The 12,418-nt window shown below is 44.8% G+C and overlaps 1 pseudogene; it reads right to left on the reverse strand.

Annotated features, from left to right (window-relative positions):
• Positions 1 to 6,713: 6,713 nt before the first annotated feature.
• Positions 6,714 to 7,656, reverse strand: LOC127783113 (uncharacterized; annotated as a pseudogene).
• Positions 7,657 to 12,418: the final 4,762 nt, after the last annotated feature.

Below are 12,418 nucleotides of genomic sequence, written 5' to 3' on the forward strand. Positions count from 1 at the left end.
AATTGGGCGCACAAGTGTCAAGTGACTGAGTGATCAGCCAGGCGGTAGCTGCATGATAGAACGCACGCAGGTAGTGGTACAAACACGAGGTCACTAGCTCACGAGGGGCAACTGAACGACGGACGGATGCATCGATCGTGGATGTACTGGGCCGCCTTATCCGACCTGCAGGAGCTGTGTGTCTGCTCTGGCTTGTTGGGTTCTGAGTGATTGGAGGAGCCAAGTTTCCAACGCGGTCAAAACCTGTAGGGTCCAAAACGTCAAAAATCTTTTCTTTTTCTGGAATTTTTATGACCCGTATATCAGCTTAGAGGCTGTTTAGATTGTAGCTAAAATAAACCTTACCAAATTTTAGCAGGATTTCTTATGTATTTAATAAAGTTTGACAAAAAAAACTAAATGTATATATATTTTGTCAACTTTATAAAAAAATGATATGATTTAAAATGGCATCAATCTGAACCGCCCTTTAAAGCAAAACTATTTTGATTATTTGCAACTGAATATATATTTTAAATCCGTACAATAGCATTAGAATTCTATTGATTAATTATTTACCGATGAGCTCGAGCAACCATCCATGGTTGACGGACCACCATTGGGTCATATATTCCCACACTCCACAAGTTGTATGAAACTCTATTATCTATCCTCTCCGTTTCATGTTACAAGACGTTTTGACTTTGGTCAAAGTCAAACTACTTCAATTTTGACTAAGTTTATAGACAAATATAGTAATATTAATAATACAAATTAGTTTCATTAAATCAATAATTGAATATATTTTCATGAAAAATTGTCCTGGGTTGAAAATGTTATTATTTTCTTCTTCAAACTTAGTCAAATTAACTTAAACGTCTTGTAACCTGAAACAGAGGGAGTAGATTATCGGCTAGATTATTACTATATATTATCTACTTTATTATAGAGATAAATTAATTATTTTTAGAAATAAACATCACAATAGCTTAGAACAAATGTTCTAGGTAATACAGAAGAAGAATGATTTTTTTTCTAGAAAACATATTTCTAAGAACATGGGGGAAGTAATTCCATTTACTCTCGTTTTCAATTCATTTAATCCAAATGGCTTATACCTTTGTTTATTTGTACTCCTACACAATTTTTATAAGACGATTGGTCATGTTCAAAACTTAATGACATTAAACATTAAAAACCGAATAGAGTATCATTTGATAAATATTTAAAGCAAAAGAAAGTAATACGTATGGTAAAAAAAAGTCCATAAGTCAACATTTCAACAATCATTATTCCCTTGGCTAGCTAAACTATTATTGTTTTTGAAAGGTGACTAGTTAGATTATAAACTAAGGTAGCGTAAACGTAGGCGCCGCCGTGCAAAGTCTGCCCGAAATGGCATAAAATTCCAAAGCATGCTGTCGGAAGACTTCTTCTTTTCCAAATCTCTCTCCAGTATTCTAGTACTATATACTGGAGTACTCCATAATATACTTCTTATACATATTAGTCATCGGCGTTCTTTTGCAGGAATCAGCATTCTTTCGTGTCAAAAGGGGAGCAAAAGTTCTTCTCAATTTGCTGAACGGAGGAACGCAAACGTACGTAGGCCAAGAAATGAGAAAACCATAGTGAAAAAGCTCCTCGACTTTAGGAGCCGACCAGCAAATATGAAAAATGTTTTGTTCTGTTGATATATAGCCATTGCGACAAAGCAGATGCCAGATGATGCCCTTGCTTGTTTACCTGGGCTTGTAGTACAAGCCAGCTGAGAATTAGCCCAGTTATGCCCAAGTTGTGTCCTTCTTTACCCCTGAGAATTAGCCCAGTTATGCACGCAGCAGCTTGAAAATTCCAAACGGGGTAGTATATAGGCCGGAGATCATGGAATGTGTTGGGCCGACAATGACACGAGGCCCTTTATATGTGCCTATTAACATGAAAGTGCAATGAGTTTGGCCTGTGTTTGAAATGCAGAAAAATGAAACATATGAAAGCAAGCATAAAACAGAGGATATAAAAATAGAGGAAACATATATTTGTATAAGTGTTTGGAAAAAAAAATTGCCTGCTTTAGTACATTGGAAAAGAAAACATAAATGAATGTTTGTTTTCTGGTGTTTTAACTAAGGCCTTGTTTAGTTCGCGAAAAAAAAATTTTTGGATGTCACATCAGACGTTTGACCGGATGTCGGAAGGGGTTTTCGGACACGAATGAAAAACTAATTTCATAACTCTCCTGGAAACTGCGAGACGAAATTATTAAGCCTAATTAATCCGTCATTAGCACATGTGGGTTACTGTAGCATTTATAACTAATCATGGACTAATTAGGCTCAAAAGATTCGTCTCGTGATTTCCATACAAACTGTGTAATTAGTTTTTCATTTTATCTATATTTAATGCTCCATGCATGTGTCCAAAGATTCGATATGACGTTTTTGGGAAGAAAATTTTGGGAACTAAACAAGGCCTAAGAATGGAGGACATGTAAATTTCCCTTTGTTTTCCTTCAATCCAAATGGCTATAGTTTATGAATTTTGAGTGAATTTTATAAAACTATAAATACTTCAACCAAACTATCGTAAAACTATATATTTAAACCGTTGTATCACAACACTATAGATTTAACAATAAATTTATCACAAAAATATATATTTTCGTTTTTTTACAGAAATGGAACTATAAATTTAAGATAAAATATCACACAACTATTTATTTAGTAACAAAATTATATAAAAAACAAGTTTAGAAAATCTAATCATAATACTATAACATTTATAGCTCGAAGATAACATTAGTGCTAATGATGTAAACTCTAAAATATGTATTTTTTATAACATTAATACTAAATCTATGGTTTTATTGTACTTGTATTAGATTTATAGTTCTATGATAAATTTGGTGCTAAAATTTATAGTTTTAAGATAACTTGATCAAAGTACATGTAGTTCTGTAAAATTTACTCGTAATCATTTTTTCTATAGGACTTAAAAACCTGTGCAAGTCCTTTGAAAACCCTTCAGCCAAACATTGTGTGCAGCTTACATGATGGTACTGTAGCACATTGATCAAATTACTAGCAAATACGCGGCCAATCGAGCCTACAATCTGTACCATGTGGTGACACGGACACCATGCATGAAATGCATAATAGTGATCTCTTGAGCAAGAAGTACTATTGTCCCATCTAAGCTTAAAAGTCAACAACAAAATAGGCATGTTTAGTTCGCGAAAAAATTTTTTGGGTGTCACATCGGATGTTTGACCGGATGCAGGAAGGGTTTTCGGACACGAATGAAAAAAATAATTTTATAACTCGCATGGAAACCGCGAGACGAATCTTTTGAGCCTAATTAATCTGTCATTATTACATGTGAGTTATTGTAGCACTTATGGTTAATCATGGACTAATTAGGCTTAAAAATTCGTCTCGCGATTTCCCCCCTTATTGTGCAATTAGTTTTTGGGACAATCTATATTTAATGCTTCATACATATATCCAAAGATGATGTGATGTTTTGAAAAAAAAATTTGGGAACTAAACGGCACCTAAACCACGACAAATGAATGAATCCAGAGCAAGCCAACTTTGGATTCTGATATCATTGTCCCGGATTCCGAATATCTGATGATGATCTCTCTCTCCATGCTAAACTGCCAAGTGCCAACCAAGCCGGAGCAGTCACAGTGAGGATCAGTTCGAGCAACAAAGAATCGGAATTGGAGAGAGACAGTGTAAGCTTTACTCCCTCCGTCTTAAAAAAAAAGACAAAACCTGGTTTTCGTGTCAAACGTTTAACAGTCCTTTTTATTTGAAAAAATTATGAAAAAAATTAAAAAAAAATTCACGCATAAAATATTAATCATGTTTTATCATCTAACAACAATGAAAATACGAATTATAAAAAAATTTCATATAAGATGAACAGTTAAAGTTGGACACGTAAACCTAGGGTTTGTCTTTTTTTTTTTTTTTTTTTTTTTTTTTTTTTGACGGAGAGAGTACGGTACAATTTTTCACCAGTCACTCCAGGATGTCAGGCAGGCAGAGGCAAAAGCAGCAAGCTGCACTGCCTTTTGGCACATGACTGACTCTTGAATCCATTTGCTGCTAGGCAATTGCCCGGCTGCAGTGGCCACTGCCCACTGGCCATACCTTCCGTGGGCTGTCTGCAGTGACAAACAGTAACTTTGTGGCTTTCTGCGATGGAAGCAGGCAGGCAAGCATGCACAAGGTAAAAAGGTATCTAGTGGACCATGGCCAAAGAACAATCTACCATGTGGTTGACATTTTAGCGTGTGTTCAGCAAGCTAGTGAACCTAAGGTAGGGATGACAATTTTGGCCATGGTTCGGATATCAGCGGATACCTGGCCCGAATACCCGATGAGCACCGGTGTGGGTGTAATTTTGTACCCGTGGGCACGTCCGCCCAAGACCCAAGACGTCATAGGCAACAGCCGGGTTTCTTTTTTACCCGTGGATAACCCATACCCGACCTGATACGTTTGTATTAGCTAATTTCGACTCATCTCTTAATTCTTATACCCCTTTCTCTTGGATCATTTGTTATGCTAACTGATAAGAAGTTGTGATGTAATTCAAATTATCATTGATAACTGATAATTTTGTAAAATATTGATTTTATTTCTCTTTGTTAAATTACTTATCTTTCGAGTTATTATTCATGTGAGATTCATTGGGTACCTGCCGGGTATGCCCGTGCCCGTCGGGTATGGGTACGGGCACGGAGTTTTGCTCGCTAACCCTAGTGGGTAGGGTTTGAGCTGGCGACATTGGGCATCGGGTAGGGCATGGTTTTGCTTTACCTGTGACCGACCCGACCCATTGCCATCCCTAAGCTAAGGCCATGTATAAAGCAGTGTCTCAGACCTATCGTCTCAAGTTCTAGCTAGGTTTGGATGCCACGCTGAAGGTTTAGGGTGGTTTCGCAGGGTGGCAGTGGAGCCTGCAGAGGTAACTGTGGTCTATGGTGGCTCTAGGAAAGAGAAGAGGGGTTTGTGTGGTCCAGGCAAGAAGCAAGACGTGCTCACGCTGAGGTCACTGCCACACTCCGTCGTGGCCACTGCACCTCGCTGCCGCCGCCGATGTCATTGTTGCACTCCGCCACGGCCACTGCACCCTGTCGCTACCGTTGATATCGTTGTTTGCTCCCCACCCTTGTCTTCCCGCATGGATCCAGCAAGAACGAGGCCGAATCCACCGCCTAGGATCTCATCGCGATGGCCAGGGAGTGACCAAAACATACCATTTTGACATAGATGTGTTCTTTCAAACATAACTTGACTATAATTAATATAGCCAAATATTTTAAAAACTTGATAAGTACTTCCTCCGTCCCATAAAGAATTTATCTTTTCCATTTATTTTGTCCTAGAAAGACTTTATTTTTAAAACAATAATTACATTGGAGTTTTAGAAAGTGTCTGTTGTAGATGGGGGTTGTATCGGTTCGCTACTGGGGGTCCAATACGTACTTGTTATCTAATTATCAAGTGATATATTAATTGGCATGTCATAAATTAAGCTAGGATTAATTCATCTATCCGTGGTTCTGTGACCCCGGATAGGAATCGCCACTGTTGGTATATGCGAGATAAACTTCTTTTTAGAACTAAGGTAGTATATAACATTATAAAAGTATCTTTCGAGACAAATTAATCCCATTATATACAGGTATCCAATCTAAATATCTAGAGCTAGATTTGAGGCTCAAACTTTTTTAAATCTTGCCTTGAAATATGTCCAAAACAAAATGTTAGACCTCGTTTAGATCCCACCCCAAAATTTTACACCCTGTCACATCAAACATTTGAACACCTATATTAAGTATTAAATATAGTCTAAACAAATAACTAATTGCACAGATTGCGACTAATTTGCGAGACGAATATTTTAAGCCTAATTACTCCATAATTTGACAATGTGGTGCTTCAGCAAACATGTACTAATAACGGATTAATTAGGCTTAATAAATTCGTCTCGCGTTTACCGACGGATTCTGTAATTAGTTTTTTTTATTAGTGTTTGAAGTCCCCCCATATGCGACACCTTATATAATATCCGATGTGACACGCCAAAACTTTACACCCCTGAATCTAAACACCCCCTTAGCTAATTAATAGGGAGTAATAAGTCAAAGTTACTTGTTGAAAACTGTGCTACAAACCTGAATAGGGGGTTCTGTTATGGACTTGGGGGGTGATGTACAATCATCTCTGTTGAACTGATGCCATAAATCTATACTAACCCTTTTCCTCTGTTTGATGTTTAACTCTATGTAAAAGACACATCTGCTTCCAGTTTACTGACGATTTTTAATATAATACTTAGTAGTATATGCTACTATAGCAATTGGGCAGCAAAGCAAAAGCGAGGTCACATGAGTACAACCAACCCGTTTGAAAAACGAGCGCCAACCACACGTTTAGAAATGTCATTAGGCACGACAGGAAGCAGTCTTAAGCAGCTTTAGTTACTTATAAGATTAACCAAAGAAAGGTTTTGTTGGGGAGTAGTACTAAAATATTGTGATGCATCTTCCCATTATGATTTGCAAACAAGAGTAACAACAAGCCAGGTTGGTTACTCCACAACACTAAGTTAATGAATTCATAAGGGTGTTTTGCTCAAAACTGCTGGTCCAGTGTCACTGTTAGTTGAAAGATGATTTGAACTTGCTGATGCTTTTGAGCTTTGGATTCCAGGGGTTAGGAGAGGGAGTTTGTCTTCTTCTTGGCCTCTGAATCTCTGATGCATATTCACACCGGCATAACAAAGCCCCCATTGCTGCTCTGTCGTGTCTTGGACGGTCCCAAGTTTGAATGAATCTGCTTAAACTAATGGCCAGCAGTGACCCTCTATTTAATCACTGTTTAAACTAATCGACAGCACTTAAAGCAGGACCGATGAACGTCGCAGTAGGATATGGGCACTCTGTTTCTTCTTGAAAATAAACCTGACCGCTCATGTAGTCACGTGTGCAAGTGTGCAACCTTCGTTTCAGTAATGCACTTGAGATCGCATTGCATGCGAATTTGAATTTGAACTCGAATTCGAATTCGAATGCGACTGCTCATAATACATTTCAATGCTAACAGTTACGAGAGGCATACATACATATACATACGTGCCACCGATGGCTCTTGGATTGCCGTTTCTTGCCCCCGCGTCGCTCCCAGGGCAGGGGCGACACGGGAGGCGACCCAGCCGCCACCGCCGCCGCACCACCCCCACCGCCCTCCTTCCACCTCGCCGCCACCCGAGCGGGCCGCCGGAAACCGCGCGGCCGTAAGGACGGCGGTGGTGGGGCTTCCTCCCCCCGAGGTCGCGGCGTTCGGATCCCACGACCCCGACCTAGGTCCGGGGCGGTGACTTCGGCGGCTGCGACGTCGAGCTCGACGGTGGCGCATGGCTTCGGCAAGGTGGCGGTGCCGACAACGGTTGAAGAGATGGGCGACCGGACCGACGACGAGGAGAAGGCGGTGCTGGCTCCTACGCTCTCCTGCGCGGATCTGGTGCGGGGGGATGGATCCTGAGCTTCTGGCGGCGGTGATGCGGGTGGAGGCGGCGGGATGGCCGGATCCGGCCCCCTCCTATCCGGGTCCGGCGCGGGAGGCCGAGCTCTGACCCCAGGCAGCGAGGCGGCGGGGGCGCGCGGTGCTGGGCGGCGGTGGCTGAAGGCGGCGGGGATGGCGATGGCAGCGGGGACGGAGCTGGCCGAGGGCGCGGAGGCGGCGGCGGCGGTCCCATGGCTACGACGGCGCGGTGCCTGGCGGCTGCGGCGGTGGTGCCCCCCAGATCCGTGCCTCTCGGCCGGGTCTGGAGGGTGGCGGCAGTTGGCGACGGCGGCGGCGGTGTGGCGACGGTGGTGGCGGCAGTTGGCCAGCGGCAAGTGGCGATGGCGGTCTCAGCCGGATCTGGACGCAGGCAGCAGTTGGCGACGACAGCCGCGGTGTGGTGACGGCGGCGGCGGCGGCAGTTGGCGACGGTGGCGGCGGTCGTGGATGTGGTGGCTGCCGTGTCAACTGGCGGCGGCGGCGGCGGAAGACATGGCGTCGGGCAGCTAGTTGCTCGGTGTTGGAGGACGACGGCGCAGTGGCAGTTTGCGGAGGCGGTGGTTGGCGTCGGTGACAGCGGCGACGACGGCTGCGACTCTGGAGGCGGTGGCGACGACGGTGGCGGGGAAGGAGTCAGGTGAGAGGTGGCTGGGTGTTCGGCAGCAGCGGCTGCGGTGGTGGTGACCGTGTTTGCGGTCACCGGAGTCATGGCGGCCTCGGTTGACTAGCCGAGGGCGTGGGAGACGGCTGCATCTGGTCGGCACGGCATCGTTCGGTGGAGGGGTCGGAGACCGGCTTGGCGCAGAGAAGCACAGCCGATGGCAGCGGAGGCCGGCTCGGCGCAAGAGGCGCGAGCGGCAGAGATGGAGGCCGGCTTGGCGCGAGAGTCGCGGCCGATGGAGGGAGGCCGGATTGGCGCGAGAGGTGCGTCCGGTGGAGGAGGCCGGCTTGGCGCAGAGAGGCGCGGCCGGCGGTGGAGGAGGTGACCTAGGTGAGAGGAGGAGCTGTCGGTGGGTGTGGCGCGGTCTTCGACGCACGAAGGCTAGCCGGCAGGGGACGCCGGTGCAGGGGTCCCACATGTCGGCAAAGCTTGTGTGGTGGTGGAGCAATCGGTGCGTCAACCGTGGTTTCGATCTCGTCTGTGCCCCTTTGTTGGCCTAGTGGCGGTCGGTCACGCTTAGCGGCGGCCGATCCGGTGCTAGCCTTCTCCTAGGCGTGTGTGTTGGCGATGTCGGCGTGTGGGTGGTGGTATATTTTTTCTTTTTCCTGGTTACGACTCTCCAGAGTTGTAATCTTGTAATTTTTTCCTGCTCTATCAATACAACTTCGCACCATCTCGTGCGAGTCGTTCAAAAAAAAATGCCACCGATGGATCATGGATCGTATATAGGAAATCTGCTTCATTCCACACCGAAGATTGGTAGGGTTACGCGCCACTGACTACGTGGACCACGTCACATGGACAGTGTCAGTTCTGGAAGAAATTTTGTCGAGACAAACTGGCCAATTTGGCTATCAAAACGAGAAGAAACGTTGTTACTTGCCAGCTCCGCGACTCTCATCTCATGTGCCCGGGCACAAAAGCTTTGTATACATCATCATCACCATCGCCATCTCTCCAATGTAAGAATGGCGAGCGTGTCGAATCGAGGCACATTTTATGTGTGAAGCCAGTTTCTAGTGCATTGCTGATAGCCAACCCGACGTATACATGCTTTGATTTGGATTTAGACGACGTAAAGTTCTATTCGTTCGCAGGACACGTTGTAATATTAACAACTATGTTTATTGAGAATATTTGGGTGGGTGTGTTTAGTTCCTGAAAAAAGTTGGAAGTTTGGAAAAAGTTGAAAGTTTGGAAAAAAAAGTTGAAAGTTTATGCGTATAGGAAAGTTTTGGATGTGATGTGATGTGATGGAAAGTTATAAGTTTAGGGTAGTTGGGGGTGAACTAAACACGGCATATAAAATTAGTCAAGACATTTCTTCACCACCGTCCCAGCCAGTGGAGGAGCCAGAATACGCTAGGGCTGAACTAGTATAATCTAAATAAATTTATCTTTTGTCTTCTATTTTTTAAATTTTAAAGTATGATTTCTATGGATATTTGGGCAATAGAAGTAGAGCTATAGCTCTAGCTGTCCTGCTACTATATCCACCCCTGATCGCGCCGAAAAATCACCATCTCTTCCCTCCCAGCTTCCTTTAATCTTCTTCAGACACTAACCAAAAAAATAATGTTATTAACTAGTTTTTTTTAACGACTCACATGAGACGGTGCAATTATTGATAGAGCGGAAAACAATTATAAAATTATAACCCTGCATGATCGTAACCAGGAAAAAACAAAAAATATACCACCACCCACACACCGACAGCACCAACACACAGGTCCGGGAGAAGGCTAGCACCGGACCGGTCGCCGCTAAGCGTGATCGACTGCCGCTAGGCCAAAAATGGAACACAAACGAGATCGCCCAAAAAACGCTCTTACAACCACCACAAAGCCCAACTCTATCCACGTCTTCCGGATTTAGGGAGAGAGGGTGAGAGAGAAGATGGAGCACCTCTCCCCCTAGGCCCTCCGACATGGTCAACTTATAGAAACTAGGACGCTACCACAAGAGGATGAAAAATCTAGAGTGTGCTTGCACCAATTGCTCGAGTGGTTTCGGCAAGGGGATGCCTAAACGACAACTCCAAGGAGAGAAGCGACGAAAACCACCGCCATCGTCCACCAAGGTCTCAAAAGAGCGAAGACTAGGCTTTCGCCCGGCAATCACCCTTAAGGGGTGAGACGGCACGACAATGCCCTTAGGAGGGGGAATGACACTCGAGCTCCATCGTTGTCGGTCCGGCCAAGGCCGGGCTAGGTTTTCACCTGCCGCTCACCACTTGCGAGTCCACGGCTGACGCACTGATGCTCCACCACCGCCCAACCTCCACCGACATGTGGGACCCCTGCACCGGCGCCCCCGGCCGGTTAGCCGTCGTGCGTCGTAGACCGCGCCACACCCACCAGCAGCTCCTCCTCGCACCGTGGTCGCCTTTGAAAGTGTCAATTAGGCCTAGAGGGGGGGTGAATAGGCTAATTCAAAAATCAACTAAAAGCGGAAGCAGTAATTATCGGATATTTCCGAAATTTTCGGATATATCCGAAAATTTTCGGAGTCAGCACAAACAGCAAAGTAAATCCTAGATCTAGTTGCCTACAACAAGAATATGCTAGCACAAACAGCAACTAGACCTATAGCGGCTCAAACAAGCAAAGCTAGTGGAGAGGGAGGAAGTAAAGTCACCAAAGATGAAGCTCACGAGATTGTTCCCGAAGTTCGAATCCTTGAGGGGATTCTACTCTCCGTTGAGGAGCTCACTAAGAGTCGGGTCTTAGCTAACCCTTTCCTCAAGAGGTTGCACTAAGCACTCCTCCTTCTACTAAGGGTATCTCTTCCCTTTCGGAGGTGAGATCCGACCTTCACAAACTTCTCCCGGCCAACCACAAGTAGATCGGTGGCTCGGGAGCGACACCTAGTCGCCTAGGAGTCCTCAACCTCCAAGAGTAACAAATGAAACAAAGAACTCCCGGAGATGATGCAAGTGCTCACAAATCTTCACGAAGTCAACAACAAGCACTCACACAAACTTGAATCCACAACTCTCACACTCACACCAAATCCAAATCGAACACGGGTGAGAGGGGAAACAAGAAAGCAAGGCTCAAAAGTGCTAGAGAGAGAGAGCAAGCCAAGGGCACAAATGATTGGAATGGAACCAGCAGCCCTCACAAGTGAGGGGAGGGGGCTATTTATAGCCACAGCCCAGATTCTGCCCGTTATGCACAATAATTGAGATTTTCGGATATTCCGAAAGATTTTCGGACATGTCCGAAAATTCCAGCCCAGCACCAACAGCAAAGTCAACGAAGGATTTTTCGGACATTCCGAAAACTTTTCGGACAGGTCCGAAAATTTCCAGTACCAACAACATCGTTCTGGATGTTTTCGGAAAAGTCCGAAAATAACTTTCGGACAAGTACGAAAATATACAGAAGTGAAAATGACTCTACTGAAGAATTTCGGAAAATCCAAAAATTAGTTTCGGACAAGTCCGAAAATATATAGAACCACTTTTGCCTTCACAGTCTTTTTCGGAAAGTCCGAAAATCACTTTCGGACATATCCGAAAATTTCCAGAAGCGAAAAACTGGTTCTGTGTGTTTTCGAAAAGTCCGAAAATGAGTTTCGGAAAACTCCGAAAAAAACCAGAACACACCAAACTGAGGAGAAACACTTTTTTTTTTAAAAAAAAAAAGATTTTGAGCACTTTGATCACTCCTCGTATGTAAATGCATCATCCCTCTTAATAGTGCGGCTTTCCTATTAACTCAAGAAAAACGAAAACGTACAAAATGCCATTTGCTCATTTGCCGCATCACATCACATCAACGTATTCGGCGGGATATGCATTACGCTAACTCATTGAGGACATAACAACCTTCACATTTGCTTAAATAAAAATGTTAGTCCTCTCTAATCGCATTGTAATTAATCACCAAAATCATTAGGGGCCTAGATGCACTTTCAGCCTTCTCCACCACCGGTCGCGCCTCATCACGCCACGTCGGCCTCCTTCACCACCAGACGTGCCTCATCGAGCCAATCCGGCCTCCCGCCACCGGCCGCACCAAGCCGGCCTCCACCGCTGCCGGCCACGCCTCCTCGCGTCAAGCCGACCTCCGCTGCCATCGGTTGCGCCTCTCTGCGCTGAGCCGACCTCCGACCCCTCCTCCAATTGCTGTTGCGCTGGTCAGATGTAGCCGTCTACCACGCCCCTGGCTAGTTGTCCGAGACCGTCGTG

This window comes from Oryza glaberrima, chromosome 8 (genome assembly GCF_000147395.1).
Source record: "Oryza glaberrima chromosome 8, OglaRS2, whole genome shotgun sequence".
Lineage (NCBI taxonomy): Eukaryota > Viridiplantae > Streptophyta > Magnoliopsida > Poales > Poaceae > Oryza > Oryza glaberrima.